We start from the raw sequence: 27,918 nt of genomic DNA, 5'->3' as shown, positions 1-27,918 counted from the left end.
TTTAGACTGTTCCTTAACAAAGACAAGAACCACACAGGAGACAAGATTTTTTTTCCCAGTGCATCCATTCGGGTTTTATTTATTGTTTGGGTTGATAACATGAAAGTGGGTCATTTAATCAGGCAGAACAGGAACATCATATCTTGTATAGTCAGCAATTTTCAGGTCAGTGTTTTCTCACTGAAAGACAAAATTGAGACACAATCATATTAGGTTGATAACTGCTGAGCTCTTCCTCTGCTGCTCCTCTTCCTCACAGACACATCACGGCCTTCATCATGAGTGGAGAAGACAACAGAAAACACAAAGACTCACCATGAAGAAAAAAATTGAAGCCTCCATCTTCTCCTTTTCTGTCCTTTCTGAAATAGAGGAAAAACTTTAAACGTCCTCATTTTCTGATTGAGGAACACCTGAGCAGAGCTCCGCCCCCTGGACATGTGAATGGAGGAATAACTAGAACCCAGGTGCAAAGAGAAATCCGGCTCTGACTTGCACCAAGTAAAATTTAATATCAAAACCAAAAACACCACAATGTGGGATCAAGAAAACAAAACTCATCACAAAAACAAAAAAGAAATCCAGAATCTGAAATATAAGGCAGAGCAAAGCCAAAATCAAATGCTGACCAGACAGAGGACTGAGAGACTGAACCTTAAATAGGATTTACTGATTTCCTGATTACAAAATTACTGTGGACTTCTCTGCGGAGAACCAGAGTTGAGGAGGACAGAGGAGGAGCAACAGAAAGAACGAAAGTGTTACTTTCTGTCACACACCTAAAGGCCCGTACACAAAGGACGAAAATCGACACACGTTATTCGCCAGCGTTTTTCAACACGTTTTTTGTGTTCACACCCAGGCGATTTTACGCTGACGATGAGCCGAGTGAACATGCAATTTCATTCCCTGACATTAGATGGCGCTTAATGTTAAACAGAAATACTCCTGTACACAAGGTGGTCGCTTTTCCCTCAGAAGAAGAGAGCCAGTATTTACGCGCTTGTCAGAATCATACAAAGAAAACATGAATATTTCCAGCACCAGTAGCTCCAGCTCCAGTTCCAATGATGAAGAAATTATTGTTCTGTTGAATGATGAAAGACGCCGGAAAAGACGCCGATTTTGGGTACATCCCATAGTTACGAGAAGAGAAGAACATGGGGAGTTTTATCGACTGGTACAAGAGCTCAAAATATATCATGAGCGTTTTCGGGGATATTTTAGAATGTCCATCATTATTTCTTTGCGGCAGTGTAGACGCTACTCGGCGTCTCTCTTCTTTGCTGGTATGTGTGCTCAGAAAGGCAGTTTTGTGTTTGAGCGCCCCCAAGTTGTGTTTTACTCTAACTTCAGAAGCTCCAGACACGTGTGCCGAAGGGGCCATTCTCATTGGTCGTATAGTTTTAGACGCAGAGCGTCAAAACCAAAAAACCCGAGGTATTTTTTAAAAAATTATGCTTTGATGTGTGGCGTTTTTCGTGTCAGTGTGCACACTCACATTGGTGCTCTTTGTTTAGTCAGGAGGCGTTAAACGTCGGCGAATATCGCGATATTCGTCCCGGTGTGTACGGGCCTTTAGTGTGCGAAATTTGTTCTCCGCATTTGACCCATCCCCTGGGGGAGCGGCGAGCTGCAGTAGCATTAAGGGTCATGCAAGGACCCCCACTGGGTGATGATATGGTAATTGCCCCCAGTACCATTGTTTTTTCCCCTCTGTGAAGGGAACTCTGGATTCCTGTGTGGCAGCCCTTTATCTTAACAACCACCCAGAGCTGAGTCACCCAGCTAATCTGCAAAACACAAAGAGGCAGATAGAAAAGTAAACAAGCAGTGAACTGTGTCAATATGTGTGTTTGTGTAAGTTAACCTGCTCCCTGTAATCAAACACCTGGAAGAGTCTCTGCTTTACAGGAAATGACATCACTCTGTGTCTTCTTGTTTATCAAACAAGATAGGGAACTTCAGTACTTTGTATGGGAAAAACAGAAAATAGATAAATAGTAGAAGAATGGGAGTAAAATCCAGGTAATTAAACAAAGTTCTTCATCAAACTGCAGATGAACTGTCTCCATGTCACATATTTGCTATCTGGATGATCAAATCTCCTTCCATTTTGTGTGAATACGGAGGTGTGTGTGTCTCCAATGGTTCTATAAGTTCACTGATTGTTAAAGACCCACAACAACACAACATGGCAACAACCATCACCAGCAGAATCCCAGGAACCAGAGACTTCCTCTGTTTGCTGCGTTAACATGAACTGTGTGAACAGAGAATTTTTCAAGTTTTCAAATTTTCAATTTTTAATGGTTTATTTTAAGCATAAAAATATTCAAATATTTATTAAAAGATAAAAAATAATAAAGATGAAATAAGAAGAATCCATCTTCTGAACAGTGTTACTACTCAAACACTTAACGACACATTAGATTCATTTCATTTAATGATTTTCAAACAAAGTCAAATAGAGTTTAATTGGTTGTTGAAAGGGAATGTAAAGAATGAAGAGTATATAATCCACCACTATTGTGTTTATATATCTATAGTTTTGTGTAGTTATTATAATCCAGACCTTATCAGATCAAATTCAGATTCTTTATCATGTAACAAAATAGCGTTTATTAATTATCCTCAGAAATCATTCTCACATTATTTCAGTTAACATTGATTTGAAACACACTTTGTGTAACAAATGTGTAGTTCCTATTGATCATCTTCAGAACACTGACAGTGTGGTGTTCATCTAGTTCTGTTTCCTGACTGTCTCTGAGTTTGACAGGTCAGCTGTCAGTTATCCTGGATGGCCCCTTCCTTCCCTGTCCTCTCGGTGGAGGAGTGCACAGCTTGCTGCACTTTGCAGTCATGTCTATTTAAGTTGATGTTACTCAGTCCTCAGTGTCGGTGCGTTCCTGTTAGATCTGTGGTTTTCATGCTCTGCTGATTGTCCTTTGGACTTTTTTTCGTAGCTTAGTTGTTCCCTTTTTGCCTTTGGCAGTTTTCCCTCTCATGAGGAGTTTTCATGATCCCACCGTGTGGCGCTTTCTTTTAGTGTTAAGTCGCTCCAGAGCACATTCCTGAGTCTCAGCCTGATTCCTCTCTCTGGGTTTCCGTCCTTCCAGCTGTCACAAACACATCAACACGTTAATACAGATATCATTGCTACACATTCCTGATCAATAAAGTAAATTGCTAGCTTATTACTTATAATCATTAAATATTTTTACATAATTTCAGTAAAGCGTGGCTCTCACTAAGTTTTTAGTCAGTGAGAAACTAACTCAAACATCTATTTTATAGTTTATGGATGCAGATTCCTGTCCTAAAATAACAATTCAGGTAGAAATCTAAAACTATCCACAGATGGGATGACTACAGGTAGATGTAGACCTCAATGCTGAGATCCTTCAGAACAATAATGGTAGACCTGTAGTAGAATAAGAAAGTACAGTTTTCTGAAACATCCAGTAGATCTACATCTACCATAGACGTATAGTAGTTGTCTAATAGATATCTTGTTCCCAGTAGAAAGAATATAACACAAAAGAAAGAAATGAACTACACACATTAGAAAACCTTCTATCCATGTTCATACTTTAACTTTCCTCTATGGTGTGTCACTCTGACATGAACTCGTGTTGAGTAAAAACTTCAACTCTGCATCACAAAAAGGTCACTTTGTCCTCAGATCCAGTCAGACAGGTTTTCTTTATTTCTGTGTTTAAACTAGAAACATCAACACAAGCTCAGTTAGTGATGCTGTACTCTGTAATCATTGTTCTGATTGGTTTATTTAAAGCCTTAAAATAATGTATTAATACAATTCTAACAACTACAAGTATGTCAAACTACCATCTAATATTAAGTCACACATTGATTAGAAAATAAAGGAAAATTGAATCCATCTACTAAATATTGTTATGACTATGACAAACAGAGGTATTTGCAGTAATATTTACAGTAAACGCACACGTCACTTAAGGGTGCAATGAGTTTTCATCCAGTCGTGGTTCCTAAGCAAAACCTTCATGCGAATGCCAATATAACCTTTGTACAATCCTAGGCACTTTGACATTGGGAGTTTGGTCATGTTTTTTTTTACTTTCTAGGAACTTTCTGTTTCATCTTTGAGGATTTGGACTTTTGAAAGACTTTTAGCTGCAGTTTCATCCTTTGAAGCAGATGGATCTGAATCTAGAGTCAAAGATTCTAAGGAAATCCTGGATTCACAGACATTTGATTGAATTTCTGTCTGGATCAGAAACCAACAGCAGACATTTCAAGCCGTCATCTGTTCCTAATGTTCATTCCCCGCCATCATTGAAAGCTTTTGGAATAGTCCCTAAAGCCAGCGATGGGGCCGCTTTGGAGCCTGAACTCATCACTCGGTGTCACGGTGGCAGAGAGATGACAGATCCCAAATCTGAGGCTGAAATGATCACGTCCTACCAGCTCCACTCTGGATTTGGGACCAGAAACCTTTGAAGATGTTGGAGCATTGTTGGAGAATAGACTGACAACATTGACCTTTGACCCCTCCCTCATGTGTTCCACATCCAGCTGCAGACACACCACTACAGCTCCCATTCCACTTCTGATCCAGCAGTTAGAACCAGAGCCTGCATTTGCAGCAGGTTCCACTGATCCACACAGGGGGACGTCCTAAGGGGCGGAGTCAGCCACTGGAGAAATGGGGGTCACTCTGTGCCTCTCTGTGTCTGGACCTTCAGAGGGACAGTGGTTTGGTCCAGAACACGGATGCTAAGCTAGCTCTCTGGAAACTTGAACTTGTTGAATGGGAAACTTCCTGAAATCTTCTTCATCTGTTGACTTGTTCTTTCTTCATCTGAATGAGCTCAGTCCTCTCCCAAATCCAACTCCATCTATCTTCAGTGCTTTGGACTGAGTTGGAGCAGAACTAGAGCTTTCTCCAGATGTCCTAGTACTTTTAGATCAGTGTCTTCCAATATTTGGAGCCCAGGTTCACTTCTTTCCCTGACAAAAATCCCAAAAGGCCTACCAGCCACCAAATAGTCAGAAAGCAGAGAAACTTGGTGGTCTGCATTGATGAGAAACCAGTCCCTCCAGGATGACACATGGCTTTTTGGAATCATTTCACACACAAACAAACGGGAAGTTGTGCTTGTTTCTCTGAGAAAAGGCAGTCAAATGTGTGATAATGGTCAATGTAAATGTTTAGATAAAGGCTGTGGGGGATTCAGGGATTGTGGAGCGGTTGTTGTTTCCTTCTGGGTTAAAGTGCAGTTTTGTGTAACCTCCCAAAGAGGAGAAACCCAAAAAAGAAAGGAAAAGCAAAGAGACAGGTGGAAGCCATCATGAGATTCCTTTCAAACAGGAAGTTCTTTGTCATTTCATGCACTAGTTTCATTTAGCTCTAGTTGTTGAACATTCTAGAAACTCCTAAAAACCTTTTCTGTCCACTTTGAAACCATCTGGGGCTGACTTGGCCTTGCTCGCTGGGATACGGCCAACATCCAGAAATCTACCAACAGACATTTTTAGCTCTAGTTGTTGAACATTCTATGTTTGGAAGAGGCAGGCTCTTCTAAAAGAAACTAGCAGGAGCCCCAGCGCTGGTCTTTGCTTGGATTTGGTTTAGACTTGTTCAGAGTCAAATGCATGTTTTAAGGGGAGGAGGATTATTTGGTTGTTGCTGTTTTTGTTCCTATTCTTACAATCCACTATATGTCCCGTGTTGAATTCTACTATTAAAATGTGGGAAACAAATGTTTATCAAATCCAAATCAATCCAAAAGCCTGGAGACTGGATGGCCGTGGTCCTCCCTTTGACCTGGACACTGGTTGCCACGGCGACCTGCACACTCACCAAGCTGGAACTTAGAAGAAGAAAAAGAGACCAGAATGATTGATAAAGCAGGTTTTCCAGGGAAATCCCACAAAGTGCTTTCCAAGCTAGAACTAAGAATACCCAGCATGCATTTGGAAAAACTCCTTAGCTTCTGGTGGAAAATGATGAGTCATTGTAAAAGCATTCTCTGAATGCTCAGAAAACTTCCTCTAAGGTTGTGGTTGTTTGGAGAAGTCCTCCTCTTCAAAGAAGTTCTCCTGACCATCTTCAAAGCCACTTTCTGCTTTTTCAAACGCTACTGTTCAACAAAAACTTGGTTTCTGCCACAAACCAACCTTAGACACTGAAACAGAATGAATCCAATGCAGAAATGTGTTGACACCTTTAATTCAAAGCTTCAATCAGTTTGAATCTCATGAAGAACATTTCAAAAATCCACATTTGGATCAGGCGTCTTCATCAGAGCACAACTCATGTTTCCAGGACTGTGACTCACCAATAGATCCTCATTTCCTTTACACAATAATTTCAGGATTTGTTGTCATAAAGTTGTGAGAAACTGTCTTGTAAAGTGTGTGGTGACGGTCCACTGTGGAAAATGACTGTTTGTGGAACATTGAGATGTGCTCAGTGATTTTGCTTTAGGACACTTTGGTTTCATTTCAAACGTTGGTTTCTCCTAAATCTACAAACTCTCTCCACAAACTGTCTCCTAACTCTCAGGGATTCCTGCTGCTGGCAAAACTCACGGCTCAAGGAACCACTTCATGAATCAGTCACGCCAGTGTTTTTCAACCTTTTTTGAGCCACGGCACACTTTAACCTTGACAAAAATCCTGCGGCACACCAGCATCCCAAAAAAAAAAAAAAAAAGCAGAAACTCATAGTCTGTTTTGATCTACAGCCCCCCCCCCCCCCCCCCCCCCGGCAATCTGACGTGCATTTTTGTGATAATTGTGGCAGAAAAAGCAGGAAGTTGCAGATGTTTTTTCTAAAAGATGTAATAAAAGTTAAGTTACATACAAACTGTATGTTCGTTGTGGTTTCAAGACGTGTAAAAGGACGACTCATTGTACGCTGAGGCGCTGTCCCTTTAAGCCAATGCATCATGGGAGATGTAGTGTGAATACTGCGAGAAAACGGCAGAAAGACTTGCGTCTCTGAGCTTCATGGTTTTGTTCACTTATTCCACGGTCTGAAACCGGATTCTGTGGAAAGCTACACCGCTAAAGACGAGCTTTAGCTGGTGTTTTTGTTGGAAATTAGTGAGTTATGAGCTAAATTGGAACAAGGAAGTGAAGACTTTAAACACTTCTGATTGGTCAGACTGATGACATGTGATTAAGCCTTCAAGAATGATTGGTGGAGACAGTTAAAGGGGCGGGACTTTTCAGAAAACAGCTGACGCTACGGCTAAATCGTTGTACCGTCATTCTTATCAAAATGTCTTTAATAGAATCAAATAAACACAAAGAAAAAAGTATTTTATGATCTTTCATATTCCTAACTACTCAGTGTTTTATCAGGGCCTGTTTGGATGAACACAGAGCTGATATCCTGGAGATGGTTAATGTTTTTAGATCAGTGAAATTGGGTAATTTTCCACGGCGCACTTGACCATCTCCCACGGCACACTAGTGTGCCGCGGCACACTGGTTGAAAAACACTGAGTCACGCTTTGGAATGAACTTTATTGAACAACATGTCATGGTCTGGAAGAAGCCCCAGTTCCAGCTGACAGAAGTCTGCTTCTGATCCATCAGATCTACCTAGCAACAGAAGCAAAGCTTCACGTGTTGCAGCAACAGTTTCCATGTTTGGGAGGATCTTCTGAAGAACAGCTCAGTTCCAGATCACATCATGATGTTTGATGTTTTCTTCATTCCAGGAAATCATCTGTGTCTCCTTTGATCTGTGCTGAGTCAGCACTTTGACTTCTTTTCAACTTTAGATCCATCATTTACAATCAAGGATTTATTGATAAATGTGATTTATTGACAGAAAATAAAGAGTAAATGTATTTATCATCCAGCAGTGATTGTAAGTCTTTTATTTTGAAATTCCTCAAGGATGATCATCATGGTGGGATTTCTAGATCTGCATGAACTCATCCTGAATCCAAAAGACACTGGAGCATCAAAGAATCCAACCCATCTCTGCCAACATGAGGCTCTTACTTTGAAAAGTCTCAGACTTCCTGCAGGGAAACAGGCTTTCTGCTGCTGCACTGACAGATGTGCACGAGCTTGAAAGAGCTTCCTGACTGAGGAGCTGCAGACTTTCTCCTGCAGAGCAGCAGCTGACTTCAGCGTCGTCATGGGAACACAGTCTGCTGCTGCTTCTGGAAACGTCTTCAAGGCTGTGGTGGGACTTGTTGGTCTGGAGGACAGATTCTGGGAGCAAATGCTGCTTCAGCTTCAAGCTTCAGCTCTTTTCTTCTGGCAGAGCTTAGAAGAAATGGAAACCTCCTTTGTTCTGACTGTTTGCTCCAAATCCCAGATTCGGGAATTCCTCCAAGAAGTTCAGCTCAGAGATCATCAGCAGAGAAAAGCCTGAAGTTCTGATGACAACAGAACATGATCAATATTATTGATCAACATGGAATCCAGAAGAAACTCTGAGGTGAAGACATGAAGACACAAGCTTCAGAGACATGAGGACAAGTCAGAGTGGATTCATTCTGGACTTTCTTCTCACATCTTCTCTTCACAACATCTTTGTCTTTGATCCTTCAAATCTTCTGAAATCTGATCATCCATGGATTGTTTTTGTGGATCAGATCCAGAGTTGCTGAAAGTTCTGCTGCCCTCTGCTGGTCAAAGTGTCCAAACAGCAGAGAGGAGATTCTCTGGGATTCCTTGGAGTCCAGATTCTCCTGGATGTGAACAGTCTCTGCTTCTGGAACAGAAGAGTCCTTCTCAGAGCAGCATTGAGGATCTGTTCTGTCCGGCTGAGAGCGCTCCCTGCTGGTAGGAGACAGAAGCACATCAGCTGCTTTTCTTTGGCCGTTCAGAAACAGTCTGGAGACTCTAAAAAACCTCCACTTCCTGCAGAGCATCATGTTTGATCCTCTTCCTTCAGAAACGGCTCCATTGTTCCATGGCTCAGCAGTTTGACTAAAGCAGCTGAGAGTCTGGATGCAAACAGACCTCAGCAGCTCATCCTTCACACTATCAGACAGGCTCCGCCTCCTGAGAGAACCTGGAGAACGCTGAACATTCTGTTGGATTTCACCTGTCAAGCTTTTGTTCTTCAGAATCTTCTTAGGATGATGGAAAGCAGAGGATTCCTGCTGCTGAAACTCATGGAAAGACGTTCTTCAGGACAGGACGTTCTCTAGAGCAAGGTCTAGAGTAGGAACCTGAGGTTCCATGTAGTACCCTTTAGCTGTCAATGTCAATGAGGGTGAGAGGCTCTGTCACCAAGAGAGAACTCAAAATAGAACCACTGCTCCTCCACATCCAGAGGATCCAGTATCTGGTTCCGATGTCTCCTGGACACATCCATTGGGAGGGGCTCTGGCATGTCCCCTCAGGGTGGAGGCCCCCGGTGAAAACCCAGGACATGCTGGGGAGACGAAGCTCCGCCCACCTCTTCACATTTGAATCAAACCATCCAGGAGATTTTGGTCAACATGTCATTTACCACCCAAAACTACGGCGAGGAATATTTATTGTGTAATAACTTTTTTATATTTGTATTTCAAAAATATATTATGTCAAATAAACAGGGTTGTTGGTTGTTCCCCACAGTATATATATATATAACTATATATATATATATATATATATATATATATATATATATATATATATATATATATATATATATATATATATAGTTATAGTTATAGTTATATATATGAACATCTGATATTCTTGCAACAGCTATGCTCTATTGTAAAGGACATGTTTGCTCTTTTTGTAATCTCCAGAACATTGAACCATTTTAAGATTTTGAGAACTGATGAGCTGCAGGAACCATGTTGAAGAAGACCAGACTGGTGATGTGAGAACAACGGAGCTTGATCTGAAAGAGTTTAGGATTGCAGGTAGCAGATTGATATTACAAATTAGCCTTTAATTGAAAGCTTTGAGTCCTAATTATAATTGATAGTATTTTTTTTCCTTATTTCTAATTCACACATTGCTTTATGGATGTTTTTTTGTCCTTGACTTCTTAGATATGTTGGTGTTTGAAGAATATTATTTCATGAATCTGGTTTACACAATATTGTTTTTTTCCTTGCACCATTTGCAAAATGTGTTGTCCTTGCTGTGACCAAAGGTGGAAAGCTTGTTGACAGCTTTGGGTCTGAGTTAGATGATGATGTGTTTCAGGATGTAGATAAGGATCCTTCTGTCAGAGTGTTAACCACCAAATATGCCACTGGTTTGTGTGAATTACATTTTTAATTTTTTTGATAAAAGAACTTGTTTGATGTCTTCGTTCAGATTCTGTTCCTATGCTACAATCTTCTGAACAATCATCAATCATTCCTTGATTCATCTGATTCTCAAGACACCGTCGTCTATTCAGAGTCCATCCAGTAAACGGCTAAGGCTGGACTCAGAGGCCAAGCACGTAAGAATTATTATAATCAAATAATTATTTTTAAGGATATGAACCTGTAAAATAAATATTGCTTAAATTGCTGAAATTAGTCTATTGTCCAATCCTTGTTTAGTTGATTCCCTTTTTAATTTGCTTAAGTTCTTTTCTCTGTGTAGCCCAGTCAAAATAAAAAAAATGAAACAGACTAAGCTACTATTAAAAGATAAAAATGTATTATTTATCAAAAATGTTCAATGGCCACTTGTTGGTTTGGTTAACAAGTTGTTTTTTGTTTAAAGTTTCATTGGAAATCAAGTTTGTTTGGTCTAGTATGTTGTAAAAGTTTGATATTGCCCCACAACCTAACATGTATGTATTTTTTGTCATTCTGAGATGTGATTTGCTGTGTAATCTGTCTGTATAATGATCCATCCAATCAGAAATAAGTGGGTGTGTCCTAAGAAGAACGATCTGAAAAATCGTTTCACTGCCGGGCAGAGAGAGTCAGACGTTGGTGAGGAGCGGAGCTGACGCTGAATTCTTGGAGCTACGATGGTTTTCAGAGTCAACTTTCTGTTTAGAAATGTGGAAACTGTTGTTATGTAAGTAATAATTTTCTTAAATGTGTTTAACCGCTCGTTTTATTCATTACAATATGCAGCTAAAAATGCTAATTGCGACTAGCTTTAGCATGCTGTAACGTGTTGGTTAGTCTATGCTCGGTAAAAACGACCCAAAGCAAATGTCCAAAGTTCTAAAGGGGACTTTTCTGCATTTGACCAGAGACTAGTCTTTTTGGACCCTGTGGGAGACCGAGCACACCTGAGCTGAGCTGATTCCAACCCCCAGGCCTCAGAGATTCCCGCCTCCTCTGTCCCGCTGCAGTCGGATACCGCTGAGTTCGCCTGCAGAGATTTTCTCCCGCCAACAGTTTCTAACCATCAGCTACGTGAGTACGTGCACGGTTTTTCCATGCTTGCTTAACAGGTGAAAAGGCCCTCTTTGGTTTTTTGCCACAACGCAGCCGAGCATCGATCAGGCCTGGAAAAAAAGACTAAACCCTTTTCTTCACTGTAAGGAACTTTTTTTTCCCGACTCTTAACTGTGTGTGTGGATAGTCCTCTAGTGACATGGGATGGTATTACATCTGTGTTTAGTTGATGGAATCCATGTTACCCAAAAAGCTGGTGGGGAACAAATAATAAATGAATATAAATGGAAGTAAGTCTTTAACTACGACGTCGTTTTAGGGCCACAAAAAATAAAATACAAAATACGCGATTTTAAGTCGTAAATTTACAAGATAAAGTCTCTTAAACTTACAATAAAAAACCTTGTAAATTTACAAGGTTAAAGTGGAAGTGAGCATACAGTGCAGCAGCAAGTGAACGCAGCAGAGCAGACCGACTAAACTTTGTTGAACAGGTGAGCTGAATGTTTCTTGATAACGTTCCAAATGTCTGGAAGCTCATTAGTTTGATTTACAATTATTAAGGTTTTATTCATTGATGGTTGGTTTGCAGGATCTCTCCAGCCCGTCGATGAAGTTCCCCGTAACCCTGCAGATGTCCGTGATGTCCGGACCTTAGAGAACAGTCCCTGGCAGTGCTGGTCTGAGCAGCCGGGGAATCAAAGGAGGACCCAGAAGTTTCCTAAAGGATTCAGATGAAAGATGGCTTGATATGCTTTTAAAATTTTGAGATGCAGTTTTACCGGAGTTGACAGTGTTTGCTTTTCTTCTTCAAGCTCTTCCACTTTTTTCTTGAGCTCCTGGTTTTCCTTACATAATCTGAAACCGAAATATAGACCACTTTTATTGCAGTTTTTATTCATCGTTGTCTTAAGAATTTGTGCAAAGGACTTCATCAAGAGGTCCGTTTGCAAACTGCAGAATTCCATTCTTGGGTACCAACTCGTTCGTCTCTGTCTCAAGTTCGCCCATTTGTTTTTTCTGCTCCTCCACAGAGAAGGCTTTTAAAATAGATCAACAGATGATCAGAGTGGGACTTTAAAGCCCTTTTACAGCAGAAGTGCTCAGCCCTGGTCCTATAGATGTACAATCCAGCCCAGAACCACAGCATAAGTTATATATTCATGAATTAAACTTAATTCATGAATATATAATACCGGACTACGTTAGGCTGTTTAAGGCTGTTGGAGTCTTATGTACTGAAGCTCCGTGAACGCCACTGTCATCTAACCTGTTTGACCTGCGTCTTTACCAGCTGGTTCAGCGCGCTTCAGGCCGTCTGTCTGCGCACGGACACAAGCAAACTTTTAACCGAAGGCAGAACCTCCTCCAAAACCTTCAGAACCAGAGAAGCTAAACATCACTCTATCAGAACCTCCCTGAGCCGAGGACCACCCACGTTCCCCATGGCAAAAACATCTGGGAACGTGTGGGCTTCAGTGAACAACAGGATTTGTGAAAATAGATTTAATAATTAAGTTGCACATTACACATAAGAGGAATGCATGAAAAGATGAGGCTGGAGGAGGGACATGAATCTCTTTAATATCAACACAAATACGTGTTTTTTTTTCCTGCGGGACTGAAGACAATACAAAATCAATGCATCTCTATGGGAGTTTTGCGGGTGCGGGCGGGAGTGTAATGCATTCGTTGCGGGAGCGGGGGGGGGTTGGTCAGAAATTCGGCGGGCGGGAGCGGGCTTTAGAAAAAAGTCGTGCGCAGGGCTCTACTGTCCGTTCTTCTCCATCACGAAAGTCAAAAAAAGGTAGGCCAGTTCTCTCTTACGGGGAAAAATAAAAACTAGGATCAAATGAAACTGTAGCACAGAACAGTTTACTAGGTTTAAAAGATCACCGTAGACACCAAAAATGAGTAGAGTTTAAGACCCAATCAGATCATATTCTGATCCATTTTAAGAGCATTCCAAGTGGTCTTTTAATCGGAATCGTGCCATTTTGAGCCTAAATCAAACACCAATCACTTTATAGGACTTGGTGAAACTGTTTTCTTGTCTGCTCCTGATTCACAACGATTAAAATAAAGAAATAGTGAGAAATGTCCTTTTAAGCTTAATTTTCTTTCTATATGTCCTACATTATTATAAAAATAGGACAGAATAACCAGCTTACTTTCACCTCCGTTTCAAAGAATTGGGGATTTTCTTTGGTGTTGATACATAAATAACGCCTAGTAGAAAAGAAAATGGAAAAAGATCAGAAGCGTTCTTTTACACACCAGCCTTATTGAACTTGTTTTACTTATTTCCTTCTCCAGTTTCCCCCGTTAGGTTTGTTCCCTCGTTTATGGCGTCCCACGATATGTGACCATTTGACCTCCATCACGATCCATTCCATACTAATGGTTTTTTTTTTTGAGGACATTGCAAATTAACCAGGACCTGTCTAGAGGTAAAAAAGAAAACCGTCTCGACTTAACTGAGAGCAAGGATCCCTGCATCTGTCAGCTTCATCCTTTTTCTCCTCTTCTTCACAGATTGCCAAGAATTCCTGGGAAAATGCTGAGTTTGCACCCGCATGTCAGGGCCACAGTGGAGGAGCTTCTTCTCCATCCATGGCTGCAAGGATGACACCATCCATCCTTGAAAACTGGAGCCATGAAGAAAAAAAATCAAATATTTATAGAAAAAAAAGAAGATCTAAATAAGAAATCTTCTGTATGTGGACTTCATACCTGGTGGGGAGGTTTTGTGGGGGCACCGGCCGATGGCCTGTATAGGTCCGGTATGACGGTGTCTTTGCTTAGCTTCTCCTTTTGGTGCAGTTTGGGGAGTTTGGCCTCCCAACGCCAAGCAGAACTTCTCCAAGGACGTCCTTTCCAAACAAGCCCATTTGATTGGAGCTGTTTTTGTTTTTGTGAGCTCTCTGGAGGTAAGAAAACCTTCTTCACTTGGATGACTGGATGGACCCCTGCATCTGTCAGCTTCATCCTTTTTCTTTTCTTCTACACAGGACCTCATGGAAAAGTGTTTGGCTCCTTTCCCAGGGACCAGGCCCACATTGGAGGATCTTCTTCTGCATGCGTCCGTAGCTGACAGGAGGAGAAAACGGCCCGGTCCAGAACTAATCCGGAACGACACATTGAGGGAAGTCCCATCTTCTTTTCCTTTGTGTGTGGGTTCACTCCATGACCCATCTGAGTGGATCCTCTTCACATTGGATATGAACATGTAGGGTGGGCGTGGTTAGCAGAAAAACCTCCGTTGCTCCAAGATCAAAAAGTCTACTTGTTCCCATTTGTCTGAAGCTGACGTCGATTTATTATCCATAGGTGACCAAAAGATTCAATCGTTGCTTTGATAAAATTTGATAAAATCAACAGAAAAAGTGGATTTTCTATCAACGTATCACATTTTCTTACCATTATGATCGTCTTAAGTTGTGTTTTTCTGAGTCACTTGTTGATGCTGATTGCAATGCTAGCACTTTTAGCCAGATTAGCATAACTACCATAGTTGGCTTGTTTGGCAATATGTTCTGAGATGGTGCATGATGTTGATTTGCTATTTTAGCCCCATTTGTATAAAGTTACAATTATCCAGTGGTAAACCTAAACATCACTAAGTCACTTGAATCATGGGGGGTGCATTGTCATGAGGAATGGTGGAAGGTGGTGGCAGCCCCCACCAGTCAGATGAGCCAGTGTGGCGTCTCCCTTCCTTCTTCTTGCACAGACAGCGCTGCCTTTAGCACAAACAAACACACTACTTTCCTACATATGCACTAGTGGAAACCCCGGCTTAAGCACACACACACAAACAAACAAACACTGTGTTTAAAAAAAAAACAGCGCAAGCAAATCTGAGTTGGTTTTGATTTTTTTTTTTTTTTTTACTTCATAAGTCATAAAAGTCATAAAACTTAAATAGTCATAAAACTTAAAACTAACATAAAAATTCTTCAAAGTCCTCATCTTCTGGATCTGAAATGAACAGCTGGACTACATTTCTAACAAACACATCAGGTTCCCTTTCATCAGTCAGTCTGTGTCGTTGCTGCTGCTCACTAACTGTGGCGTAACTCGCCCGGCGCTGCCTTCCACAACAATATCAATCAGACTCTTCCTGGGCCTTTGTACGTATCCTACCGCGCTGCTCCACATTGAGACTCACCAGGAGGTTAGAAGTGAGCGGCACTTTGTCCATGTTGGTGATTCAGCTGGGCTGGAGGTGTTTGTCTGAGATCTTTTTACTGCTGTATGAGCGGAAGATGAACAGCTTTTCATTGTAATCCGCTGAACGCGGATGGAAAAATGACGCCGCTAAACGAAAGTAGAAAGCTTCCTCTGTAAGCTTCTCCAAGCCGATCAAACTAATTGTTAATCTATTATCTCTACAAACTATTGCATATTACATGTTTTTGTGTCACATGCTTGTTGAAAAATAGTAAAAGAAACCCAACATTTCATAAAATGTAAACTACTTCATGATATGAAAGAAAGCTATTTAAAGAACACATATTTCCCCAGATGTTACTCTTAAACTTTTACCCCCCCCATTATAATGCTCAACCTTACAATAAACACCAGGCTGTTTCCAGCAGACCCCCCCCCCCCCCCTTCCCCCTCTAGGATGCACTAAATGAACAGAGGATCCCCTCGTGGTCACTGAAGTATATTTGACTGACCACGGCCTTGACAGTAAATTTGGATGTTTTTACATAGACATGATCTATGATGGTTTCCCCCCCCCCTCTCTGTTGTGGGAGAAGTGACATGCTGCCTGAAGCCTCTGTCCGTCATCAGATTAAAAATGGAAGAGGACTTCAGGATGTCTTCATTAAAATCTCCCATCACTACTACTGATTCTCTTTGAGTTTCTAACCAAAGTACTAAATCCTGTAGGTGGGACCTAAACAGCACTACAGGATAGGAGGGGGGGGGGGCGATACACTACAGCTAACACTAAATTTAGAGCCAGACTCCTGTAAACAACACACTCCAAATTAAGGTCTGGCTTATCCAGAATTTGGTAGTCTCCTCCGTCCGTACAGTAGATCCCAACCCCCCCATGTTGCTGGCTCTTCAGGCCAACTAATGCTGGGTTGGTTCCACTGTAGGAAAGCTGAAGCCGTCCATTTGGACAGCTTCTAAGGCAGAGCTAGGGGTCAGCCATGTCTCTGTCACAGCAATGCAGTTAGGCTGCAGCTGCTGTGTACAGTGGGCCAGATAGGAGACATGTCTGCACAATCCCTGAACATTCAGCAGGAAAACTCTGAAAGAAGACGGGTCGCATCTTCTTTCATCACTCAGGAGGGGGGGCATCTTCTCCAGAGCAGCCTTCGCATGTTTATTGCAGTAAATCGCCTTTTCCTTAAAATCCCGAATGATTAACCCCTCGATGGTCCTGACCCGACTCACAGCAACATACACCTGTCCAGCAGCAAAGATCTTGTTAAAGGAGACCACAGCCGTGTCCACAGTCAGGCCTTGTACCTTGTGGACGGTACAAGCCCATGCCAGCTTGAGTGGGAACTGTCTCCTCATCCCCCCCTTTTGGCTCACCCGCTCTTCCTCGGACTCTATAGCTGTGGAACCAGTCAAGTCGGCTTTGGCACACCTTCTCCGAGCTATTTTTTCAATTTCCTCATCATTAAATTTCACTTAAATGTATTTGAACCCCCTCTTTACAGAATTCAATGTGGGTGACTATGCCGCAGATGAATTCTAATTTGGATTCTTGGCCAGCCTTGACCTTGGGGTTGTACATTTGGGGCATTTCTGAAACTTTTCGTCATTGATAACAAATGTGCGGCCGGATGCTGTTTTAAGAAAGTTGAAGCGACATTTGTTCCCCCCCTTCTTACATGACTTTGTGTGGTTCCTAGAGTGCTGTTGGACAGCCAGAACAATTTCCTTCAAAAGTTCAGCCCAATCCAACTGGTCAGCTGTCTGGGTTCTCCCCTCCTGTCTTAACACAGTGTCGAGGAGATTTTTCCAACGCATGTCGGCAGCAGAGAACGAACAGAACCACGTTGGAATACCCAGCTGACGAACACAGGCCAACAGGTCCTTCTGTGTTGCCTGCCAGAATGCCGGAGTGCCTCGAATAGGCCGGAGGAAACAAAAGCCCTGATCTGCTTCCAGCAGCTTCTTCGGGGTTTTCTCAGTACGTGCATCGGCACTTACACCTTCAGATGCACTTTTTCTTTTCTGAGAGCCACAGACACACTAGAAACAACCTTCTCCACCTCCGACATGTACTGTGCAAACAAGATGTACTCGACGTTCTGTGCAAACCTACCGTCAGCATGGAGGATCCTGTTGTTGAAGTAACGCGAGAGAGTCAATTTGAACCTTCTGTTTTCATGGTAAACGTTTTTACCATCGGGAAAGATGACAGGAAAACATTTAGCTTCATTTTCTCTATTTGTCAATAGTCGGACCGGATTATTTCCTTCCGCCGGGGCCAAATTCAAAATGTCTTCAAAATACTGATCCAGGACTTCTTGGCCGATGTCCACTGGGAACAGAGCAGAATCTTGGAACATGCAGTGATTCTGTCTGTCATGGAGAAGCTCATCTTCTCCATCATCGGCCTCATCCTCTTTTTTTTGTCTGCATGCTTTTCTGGTTCGTTGCGATTTTCTTCTTCCAGTTCTTCTTTACAAAAGTCATTGAGCCAAGCTTCATTAAACTCTATGTCTTTGTAATATTTATTGTTGCGTTTCAAATATTGCAAGGCCCGCCTAATGTGCATGGTATCCACAAACTGATACTCATAATGACCTTTGTAAGTCAGTTTACGCTTTAATTTGACGCGCAGCAGAGACCCTTCCATGTCAGACCGAGGCAGCACATTGGTCGTTTGCACCAAGTTGGCAGGAACACACGTGATTGGGCCGTGAACACCATTCTGCCCACCTTTAGGCAGAGCAAGCATCTTCATGAATGGTATATGCAGTGCAATCAGATGCTGCGCTAAACTATTTAAACAGGCCAACTCAGGTGGGACAGGACACACCTCCAAATTGTTACCGACCCACTCAGGCGGGGTCTGACCTCTTTTTAACTTGGAGTCGCAGCTGTGGCAAATCCACAGAGCGCTCCTCGCCGTCCCTAAAAACAAACATGGGCTCTCACAGTCCATGTTGCAGCGGTGCAGGTAGTCCTCGCTAATGCACACATCTGCAATCTCTGCCATCTTCACAGATTTTGCTGTACGTCTCCCTGACACACAGCAAAACCTGGTGATGAAACAGAAGTCTGTTGCACACACAGCAAACAAACTCTGGACCTTTTTCCACCTTTTTTAGGAAGTCCTGCATGACTTCCTGGAAACTCTCTGCCTTCTTTTTATTCAACTGCCTCTTCTGTTGAACATTACTTATGACACTCTTTCTGAATGCAGGATTCTCCCTGTGTCGCTTTTTGTTTGGAGTCTTTAATTTAAGTTTTTGTGTTTTATCTTTTTTATATTTGCCAATGCTCTGAGCTTTCACCTTGGTCCTGTGAGCGGAATCGTCTCTATATTTTGTTTTCTCTTTTGACTCAAACATTTCTCTGTAATCCTCATTTTTTAAATATGATACTTTTAGTTGCCTCCTTTTTATTAACTTGACTTTCCATCTGTAACTTGCATCTTTCATGTATTTTTTCCGAATAACGTGCTTTAACCGTTCCTTTAAACTTTTTTGTTGTTTGTTGTCATTTTTGGTATACCAAGTATTTAGAAGCAACTTTTATGCATTTGCTCTGGTTTTCAATTATGGAAGTTGTCTTCATGCCTGTAGAACAAATGTCATCTTTTTCATGTGAACGCGTGTGATATGTTTTTGGTTGTTTGTTGGCAGAGGGACAACAACCAGCACAGCGGTCCTGTTGTGGATCTTTAACACACACAACAGTCTAAATGTGTTCCACCACAATTTTCTATATAAATTGCGTTTTTACATAATTGTCGACCGCTGCTCTGGTGCTGAAGCCACCTGCCATCAAACAATACAAAAACGTTTCCTCCTACTGTAATAAATCAGCCGTGGCTTGAATTTCGACATCTGTGGCCCAAACACTAACGAAACACATTCTAGATTTAATGATGTACTCAGCCACAGAGGAGAACTCACGCCCAATTACCCAGCTGTACAGATGTGGGTTTGCTTCCAATTGCTTAACGATGGCTAACCGAATTTTTCTGTGGTTGTTTTGGGATCCGCTCACAGCCTGAGAGATGGCCCTAAAGTAACAATTTCCATCTCCAATGATTCTTTGGTTGGTGCAGGGGGGCCCTAACAAACCAATGGGAGGAGCAGGTGGGGCATTAAAATTTTGGAACTCAATATTTAACATTGAGCACAGAGCCTGGCAGACATCCAGATTTAAAGGGTTAAAATAGAAAATTTCCTGCTCAGGCTCACTAATAATTACATCCTGATCCTCCACAGCAACATCATCTAATTTGAACTTCTTCAGGTATTCGACTGAAGGGTCTGCAATATCCATTTTTGAATCCATTTTTCGTTTTGTTGTTTTTTTTTTGGTTCTACAGTGACATCTACTGAAGTGTCATGGAAGAGGCTCTCTTTGCAGAGGTTCAGGGAGTTACTTTCTGCAGGACTTCCTAAGAAAGGGCCAAACGTTTCTGAAGCAGAAAAGAGAACCACACCAACTATTTCAGACTGAGTCAACACAATGCCCTGGACTGACCTCTGCAGGGAGTCATGAACTTCACCCACAGAGTCATAATAATACACCTGTTCACTCAGGACTGCGAGAATGGGAGTCTACAATAGCCCAGTGTCCATTCTCAGCAATGACGGCACACGCGTTCTCACACAGTGTCAGCAGACACGTGTTGTACTGTGCCGTCATCCTAGCCAGCCCCTCCTTCAGGGGAACCAACACACCAACATCAATGAACTCACCTGAATCGATTCTAGCATCCCCGCTAACAACTTCTCCAAAAACACAGGACAGTTCAACCCCATCTACCACTACTTGACCTGGAAGATCAGTCACTCTCAGAAAACCTGCAGAGTCAGTGATTTTGTTCTGTCTCTGCAGGTCCGAGTAAACCTGATCTCCAGCAAGCAGCACAGAATCCAACTCACAACTGTCCCACTGAAACACACTTTGAACAGTGTGCTTGGCAGCAGCCACCAAAGAGATGGCCATGCACTGCCGCCCACTGTTGCTCCCAAACAGCTCACTGCCCTGGTGGAACGATCCTCTGATGCTGGGGAACTTTAACGTACCAGCAGCAGGAACAGGACCAGGCTCCTGGACCTCAGAGGTTACCAGCTCATCATCCGAGGAGCCAAACGTCACACCAACCTCCATGTCAACTGAACTATCGTCTGACACAGCCTCAACACTACAACTGGCAGGAGCAGGAATCACTTCACTCAAGTTTTCAGAAGAACCAAACAAGATTACAGGGTCTGAACTTGGCTGAACCGCACAGCAGATGCAGGAAGGAGAACAGCTCGTACCTTTGCTGCTCTTCTTACCTCCTGCAGCAGGCCGTCCACGCTGCTGCTGGTCCTTTAGGAAAATAGGAAAAAAAACCATTACTTTCAAGGAAAAAAACATAAATGTTCTTTTTCTGTGTTAAATCATAAATCGAACCTGAACACCTAAAATCAAATTCATAAATTTGATCATATTTGCCCAAGAATCATGTCTGTTAATAAAGGAGCACACAACAAAAGCTTAAGTAGGAACACAAACAAACATGTCAAACTTAAAATGACTAAATAAATAAAAACCATCATCAATATTGAGCTTTTCCCTTTTCTCCTCTCACCTGGTCCACAGGCCGCTCCACCGTCACGTCCTTGGTAGGAGACCTAGGTGTCACCCCCACACGGTCCTGCATACAAACATGAAACGTATTTAATGTCAGACTTTTACCATAAACTAGGTGCTGCAGCATTTTGACAGAAAAAAAATACAAAGTGATTATGCCGGCACCCTCTCCTTCCTGACACGCCTGGCAGGTGAAGGCCGGGGTTTCACCTCCACGTGCTCGGGGACCTCCGCCTTAGTGAAAAACAAAAGAACACAGAAATACACAGCATTAAATGTTTATGAAAAACATCTAATTTATAAATCTGTTTCTACAACAATCTACACTGTAATGTGTCCTCTTCTTACCTGGGGGCAGCCATCTGGGATGCAGCCACAGCCCTCCGGCAATGCCTAGCATGAGACGTCTGAGGAATAATGACAAACACCAGAAAAAAGGTATTTAGGAGCAGTTATAAAGCTATTCTGAACTCTGAGCATCAAGACAAAACCGTTACCTTGTTCCCAGCGGGAACAGGCGCAGCAGCTCCAGCACAGTCCAGATCTGACGGGTAGAATTTGTCCATCAGATCCAGAATAGCAGGGCTGAAGCGCACGGGCGACACCGGGAGAGGAGCAGCCTGTGGAATAGAAAACACAGAAATGTTATCATGTGGACACAACAAACACACACTGCAGTTTTATTTTTCCTAAAACTGACCTGCTTTCTATGGATAAGAAGAAAAAAAGAGAACTATGTAGACACTTGATCTAGTCCCTTCCATGGACCACAGACCTGCTCTGCACACGCCACTTCTGGTCTGGCTTTCAGGAAGCTGGATTCACCTTGAACACATGGACAAGTTTAAAAGAGGAAAAATAATTTCATTTGTATGAAATGAGCTGACGCTTACCTTTGCCTTCCCTACCTTGCAAGCCCACTCAAAAGGGTTGGTTGGAGGAAGGGACACAGGGTGCTCCCTCACAACCACCTTAGGAGCGACTCACCGCACGGCAGGCCGGGGCGACGCAGGAGGAGGCGCCTGGACCTCTGGCTCCACCAGCTGCAGAGCAGAGTAGTTCCACAGCAGGGAAGCCAGAAGGACCATCCCTCCATCGTCACTCAGGTGGACTTGAGAGAGACCCCCCCAAGATTTGCTTATATAGATATGGTTGTACTTATCGTACTGAGAAAAGCTGTCTGCATCAAAACAACCAGAACCATCAACCAACCCCATCGCGGGCCCACAGCGCCAAGTCGTCCAAGTTGAAGTGCTCAGCAACAGACAGGTACTTAATACCTGCAGCGGAGTGCAAGTTTGTGAACCATTCCCACAGACGATAATCTACATCCGCCGCCATCCTGTTGAAGTCTTGTTGAAGAAATGTCTGCAGTGAGACGAGGCAGGAAGTCAGGGACGAAGAGCTGGCAAAATAATCCCACAAACGAACAAACCAGAGTCTGCTTGAGTAATCACACTTTCTGCTGCTGCCTCACCTTCTGTTCACCTTCTGCTTCTCTTCATGCAACGATTAAAACAGCTGCGTTTGGTAGCTAGCATCAGAAAAAAATGACCATCCTTTGATGTTAAAGCTAACTACAACACGTAGCTAAGTCAGGAATAAATTACACAAATGCAACACTCATTTACACAACAGAATTATACAGCACAAGCATTTTACTAAATACTCCCAAGTTTATGTTCTTCCATAGGCGGACTAGCTAACGTCAGAAAAAACGGCCATCCTTTGAGGTTAAAGCTTCTTTTCTCAAAGAAGTCTGACAAAACCGTCCATTCGCTCAGAAATCCTGTGAAAGGGAATGAAATCTACCCGGTTCCAGAAAGTTCAACGGCTATGGACCAATCACAGACAGTCACACCCAGATTTTTCGACCTGATTGGACATACCATAGAAAATGGGAGAAACCATTTTGAGGATGTTTACCACTAGAATATCATACTTTATTATTAACAAAGTTTTAAGCACTGACTCAGAATTACATTGTTTGCATAAAATGGTGAATCTGTGACCTACGTTACAACAATTACAATGTTATTATATACTAATGCAGCAGCATTGATTTAATTCCTTTGAAAATTCGTCTGACGGGCTGAGGAGGATCTGGTTCCCCTTATGAACACACGGTTCACGTCGGCAGCATGCATGGATCTCCACCCCCACGTGCACGTGCACGTGCACACTGCTCCCTGTCTGCTTCATCCCTCCTCCTAACCCACAGTAAATTGATGGACACATGTTTTCCACTCATCTTCGTGTCAGAATTTTACCTTTGATGTAAGATTTGTCTTTTCAGCAGATCTGGTATAATTGTTGCAGATTAAAACAATAACCTTGTATCCCCCTCTCTCCCTTTTATCCTCTTCCACCCCCCCTCTCATATTCTTCCCCTCTCCCTCCCCACACAGACTAAATGTAAGAAATGGATAATAAAAAAGTTGCACTCTGGTTTTCTGGAGTTCTATAACCTCTTTTTGTGATAGTGAAACCTGTCCAACACAAAAGACCTTCAGCTCTGATCTGTTTGCTCAGCTGTTTGACAGAACAAGCTAGAAAAATGAAATACATCCATGCAAACAACATTAGCCATGCTAATAACAGAGATAGCTGGGGATCAACTTAACTGGAATAACGATCAGCCTTTATTTGGTCTGGACCCGACTGGTAACACAATTTTTTTTTATTTTCTTTGTTTAAAAAAATAGTTTTGTAAACAGATTTTTCTATAAAAACAAATACAAAATTCTGTTTTAAACGTTCTATTTACTGCTAAATGCATATTTCAGAGTTGACAGCTGAAGCTGCGAAGATGGTGATGAATGTTAACACAGAAATGTCAAGAAGTTGAAATATTTGTTAAAACTCAGCTAACTTCCTTAAACTAAAATGACTTTTGCTATTTTTACTGCTAAAACGGCAATAAATGGTACTAAAGATGAAATGAAGTCCTAAGTAGTTCCTAAATAAAACTTGAGGAAGAGACTAAAAGGTAGACTTGTAAGGACATAAATAATAATGCTACAGATTTCAGAAATGGACTATTTTAGCACAAAACAAATGTACCTTTAAGGATTTGAAGCTTCTCTTCATTCAAGGTTAGGAAAATAGCCAAATATTTGTGCTACTAATCATGAGGCTACAGGCAACACACATGTTAATTTGGTGGCTGTGCTTTAAAAGCCCTCCTCCCTGTTCGGACATGAACTCTTGTTGTTGCCATAAATCAAGGCATCAGGAAGTGGAAGCAGGTAGGTAAGGTAAGCCAGACTTAGTTCTCCGATCTGAAACGGGGAATGGGAACTTACGAGGAGACTCGTTCAAAGTTCCCTGTAAACAAGCAATGGGCCAGGCTTTGGGACATGTGTGGCGTGGCGGCAGTAATCTGCAAGAGTGATGTGACTTTTTCACCTAGATCTGCCTCCTCTCAGTGACAGGATTGTTGAGCTGCCTTCCTCCGTCATGTACAGTTAAGGCTCCTGCAAACTATTTTCCTTTTTTTTCAGGAACGTGTCTTGGCTGCACGCCCTTCTCTCCCCACAAATAGGGGATTAAAGCTGCTGCTTTGCTTTTATTGTTTTTAACCGTGATTTCTGTCCGGGTTGTCACCCCCGCCACGACGGAACCGGCTGGAGCGAAACTCTCAGCTCACGGAGACCCCTCCTTGCTGTGGCGTCTCACCGGACTGTAGACGGCTTCACCAGCTGGTCTGCGGTGGTCGGGCGGTTTACCATCCCCCCTGAACACTAATCACCTTTTTATCTTTATTTTTAATTGTGTGTCTTTTATTGATATTGTCAATTTTATTCTTGTTTCAGGAGGTGGGAGGCCGAGGTGGTGGACTGCTGTGTCTGGTGGGGGGTCCCAGTGTGCTGAGTGGTTTCCATCACGTGTGCAGTGATTCACAAAAGGGTGTTTGCTTTAGTTGTACGTTGTTTTAACCACCTCGGTAAGCTCCTCCTCCAGAATATTATAACTGACTTTTATTAAGGAATTTTGTTTTATTAAAAGGTTTCTTAACACTGTTTTACCTGTAGCAAAATTCATTTAGAAATGTCTAATTTGACAATTAAAATGGATCAACAGAAATGCTTTTTCATTTTCAAAATGTAGCTGCATCAAAGGACTCGAAAATAAAATGAAACTTCAATACCTCAATATGCATTTTTCATTTTCTACTTAAAAAACACTTATTCTGTGTCGTAATTAAAGCGAAAATGGAAAGAGGGGATAGCATTTTTATTTTCACATCCATCACTTGGACGCACCGTGGTTTATCGTAACCTCCCTCTAGACTAGCTTTGTCTTTGGACTGGCAGAAGCTTTTGCAGCCTGCGGGCTCTTTGCAGCCCCAAGATGATATTTTGTGGCCCTAAGTTTAAAGTTAGTGCGTTCTGCCAGTTTTTTTTATAAATGACACTTTTTCAGTGTTCAAAGATCTGCAGAAGAACTTCTTCTTTTCTTCCTGCAGCTGCTTGTTTCAAAGCTGTCTGCTGACATTTATGCTCCACAAAGTTCTGCTTGCAGCCATCAGCTCTTCTTTGTGTCTTTGCTCCAACAGACTCCTTTAAAGCGCGTGCAGAAGGAGCAGCCGTGCACGCTCACATGCACTCTGAGTCCTGCTGTGTTTCAGCAGTTGCAGCTGAGAGTCCAGCGGCTGATGTTTGTGAGCAGATAGTGACAGAGTTTTGCTGCAGCTGGATGTTGCTCTGACAGACACATCCTCCACAAACATCCTCACCTTTTCATCCACAAACATCATCACATCATCCATCAAAGCTCCCAGCAGCTTCTGACTCTTCATTCAGAGCTGAAGTCATACTTGATCAGGGATCAATGTCCAACATTTGCTGCTGACTCTTCCTCATCACTTCCTTCTTCTCTCTGCTTTGATCTGTTGGAGCTGAAAGTCTCTGCTTGAAGGGCTGCAGCAGAGAAGGACTGGAAGATCATCTCCTGAAAACTGGGAGGAAGACTTTCCAGCATCCTGCTGCTGAAATTCTCCCATGATTCAGTGCTGTTTGGAGAAGAGCTGAGCAGAAAGAGGAAGTGGACTTTTTCTGCTGTTGCTGCAGAAACATCAGTTGGTTTGGATGCAGCCACAGGCTGATGTTTGACTTTCACACATCTGGACTTCTTTCCTGAAGCAGCTGCATGTTGTCCTGAATGTTCCTGAATGTTCTTCTTCTCTGCTTCTGCTGGACTCTTCTGATCTGCTGCTGTTGCTTCACATCTTTGGACTTTTTCTAAACTTTCTGATCTTCTTCAGCTCTGAACTCTTTAGAAGAAGTGAAGGATGAAAAACAGGAACTTTGTTTTTAAACTCAACTCTTTCTTCTGCATTCAGGTTGATCAGCTGCAGTTTGTCAAAGACCAGCTGTGCTGCTCTGGTCTCAGCTCTGAAGTCCAACCCGTCCCACCTGACATACCTGGACCTGAGCGTCAACTACCTTCAGTCTTCAGATGTTCAGAAGCTCCAGCATCTGGTGGAGAGTCCAAACTCCAAACTGCAGACTCTGAGGTCAGTAGAGGGTTGGAGTCAGTCCAGCTGCTTCCAGATGTTTGGTCCTAAAGTTAGTCTGAGAGCAAAGATGCAGAGTTTCCTGTGAAGCTGCAGCTTCTCAGTGAAGCTCTGAGGAGAATGATGACAGGCTTCAGGACAACAGTCAGCCAATCAGAGCAGCAGAAGCTCCAACAGGTGAAGATGACAGGAAGCTGCTGCTCTGAACAGGACTGAAGCTCCTGCTGCTCTTTCTGCTGCTGTGCTGCATCACTGACTGACAGACCAGGATCAGGAGACACTCCTTCATCTCTGGCTCTACACTTTCTCTCTGCAGGTGGTGGCCCTAAAGAGTCTGATGTTCCTCCTGGAGGAGCAGAGAGGAGCAGCAGCAGCAGCTGGTCTGCAGAGATGTTGTGACTGGACGGTGTTCCTGGGAGGTGGAGAGAAGAGTGATGGAGGAATCAGAGGAAGTGGAGATGAGTGTCAGAGCTGCAGCAGGAACTGATCTGAGATCAGCTCCACTGTCTCTCTCAGCATCAAGTGGACAGTTGTTGTGCTGCAGCTCCCCCGGTGGACTGATGGAGAACTGCACTCCCTCTTCTCATTCTAACTTGGGAGTGTTGGGAACTCTTCATCTTCTAGTCTCTTGTGTTGCCATAGTAACTGATGTCATTCTTTCTGTCAGCTGACGTCTGTTTCTCTGTTCATGAAGCTGTGTTTGTGTACTTTATTGTGACATTGTCCCCTGCTTGTTCTAATAGTTTGATTATTTGGTCATTCCTCTGAAAGAGTTCATGCAGGATTCAGCTTCTGTCCTCACATTTTTCTGTCAGTTCCATCATTTCTGCTTTGAATTGAGGATTGAAACTTTTAATGCCAAGTCAGCAGTTTAAAGAACTATTCAATAAATAATTCAATAATTAGTTAATGAATCGACATTTTTTTAAAAATAATAAAGAGGACAGAGAGAGAAAAATAGAGAAAACTCCGGAGACGTCCACATGTGGATCCCAGGACTTACTTTAAGATTCCGTTTTATCAACCGGTTTCCTTATCAATAATTTGTTTCCATAAGAATGTTTTGTTTTCTGCATTTTATGGTTTTCTTGGCAAACATAAAACCAACTGCAGTGAAGCAGGAGGGAGAGGGGAGACACCTGCTGGCTGTTCGCAGAGCTGCATCTTCAAACTGAAAGCTGTCTGTAAAATTCCTGTAGCCTGATTGGATCTAATAAATGCTCTTTTGAATCAACTCTGTGTTTTCTATTGATTTCTATCTTTGACTCACAAACAGACTTG

At 42.5% G+C, this 27,918-nt stretch overlaps 2 long non-coding RNA genes across 3 annotated transcripts; one reads left to right on the top strand and one right to left on the bottom strand.

Annotated features, from left to right (window-relative positions):
• Positions 1 to 51: 51 nt before the first annotated feature.
• On the bottom strand, positions 52 to 21,742 carry LOC144988933 (uncharacterized). Its single transcript, XR_013653030.1, has 7 exons — positions 21,617 to 21,742; positions 21,468 to 21,526; positions 21,285 to 21,353; positions 21,118 to 21,183; positions 20,822 to 20,855; positions 316 to 362; positions 52 to 180 (listed from the first exon to the last, which is right to left on the bottom strand). It is a non-coding gene; the product is annotated as an uncharacterized LOC144988933 (long non-coding RNA).
• On the top strand, positions 10,847 to 27,829 carry LOC144988918 (uncharacterized). 2 transcript variants are annotated; one of them, XR_013653008.1, is made up of 7 exons: positions 10,847 to 10,986; positions 11,168 to 11,333; positions 11,908 to 13,765; positions 13,851 to 14,245; positions 14,327 to 25,065; positions 26,464 to 26,637; positions 26,954 to 27,829. It is a non-coding gene; the product is annotated as an uncharacterized LOC144988918 (long non-coding RNA). The 2 variants fall into 2 exon arrangements; XR_013653007.1 differs by having other exon boundaries at positions 11,168 to 11,809.
• Positions 27,830 to 27,918: the final 89 nt, after the last annotated feature.

Source organism: Oryzias latipes, chromosome 2, assembly GCF_053564925.1.
Source record: "Oryzias latipes strain Hd-rR chromosome 2, Olatipes_Hd-rR_3.1".
NCBI classification, from domain to species: domain Eukaryota; kingdom Metazoa; phylum Chordata; class Actinopteri; order Beloniformes; family Adrianichthyidae; genus Oryzias; species Oryzias latipes.
The sequence above is the reverse complement of the archived record's forward strand: the minus strand, read 5'-3'. Positions and strand labels throughout refer to the sequence as shown.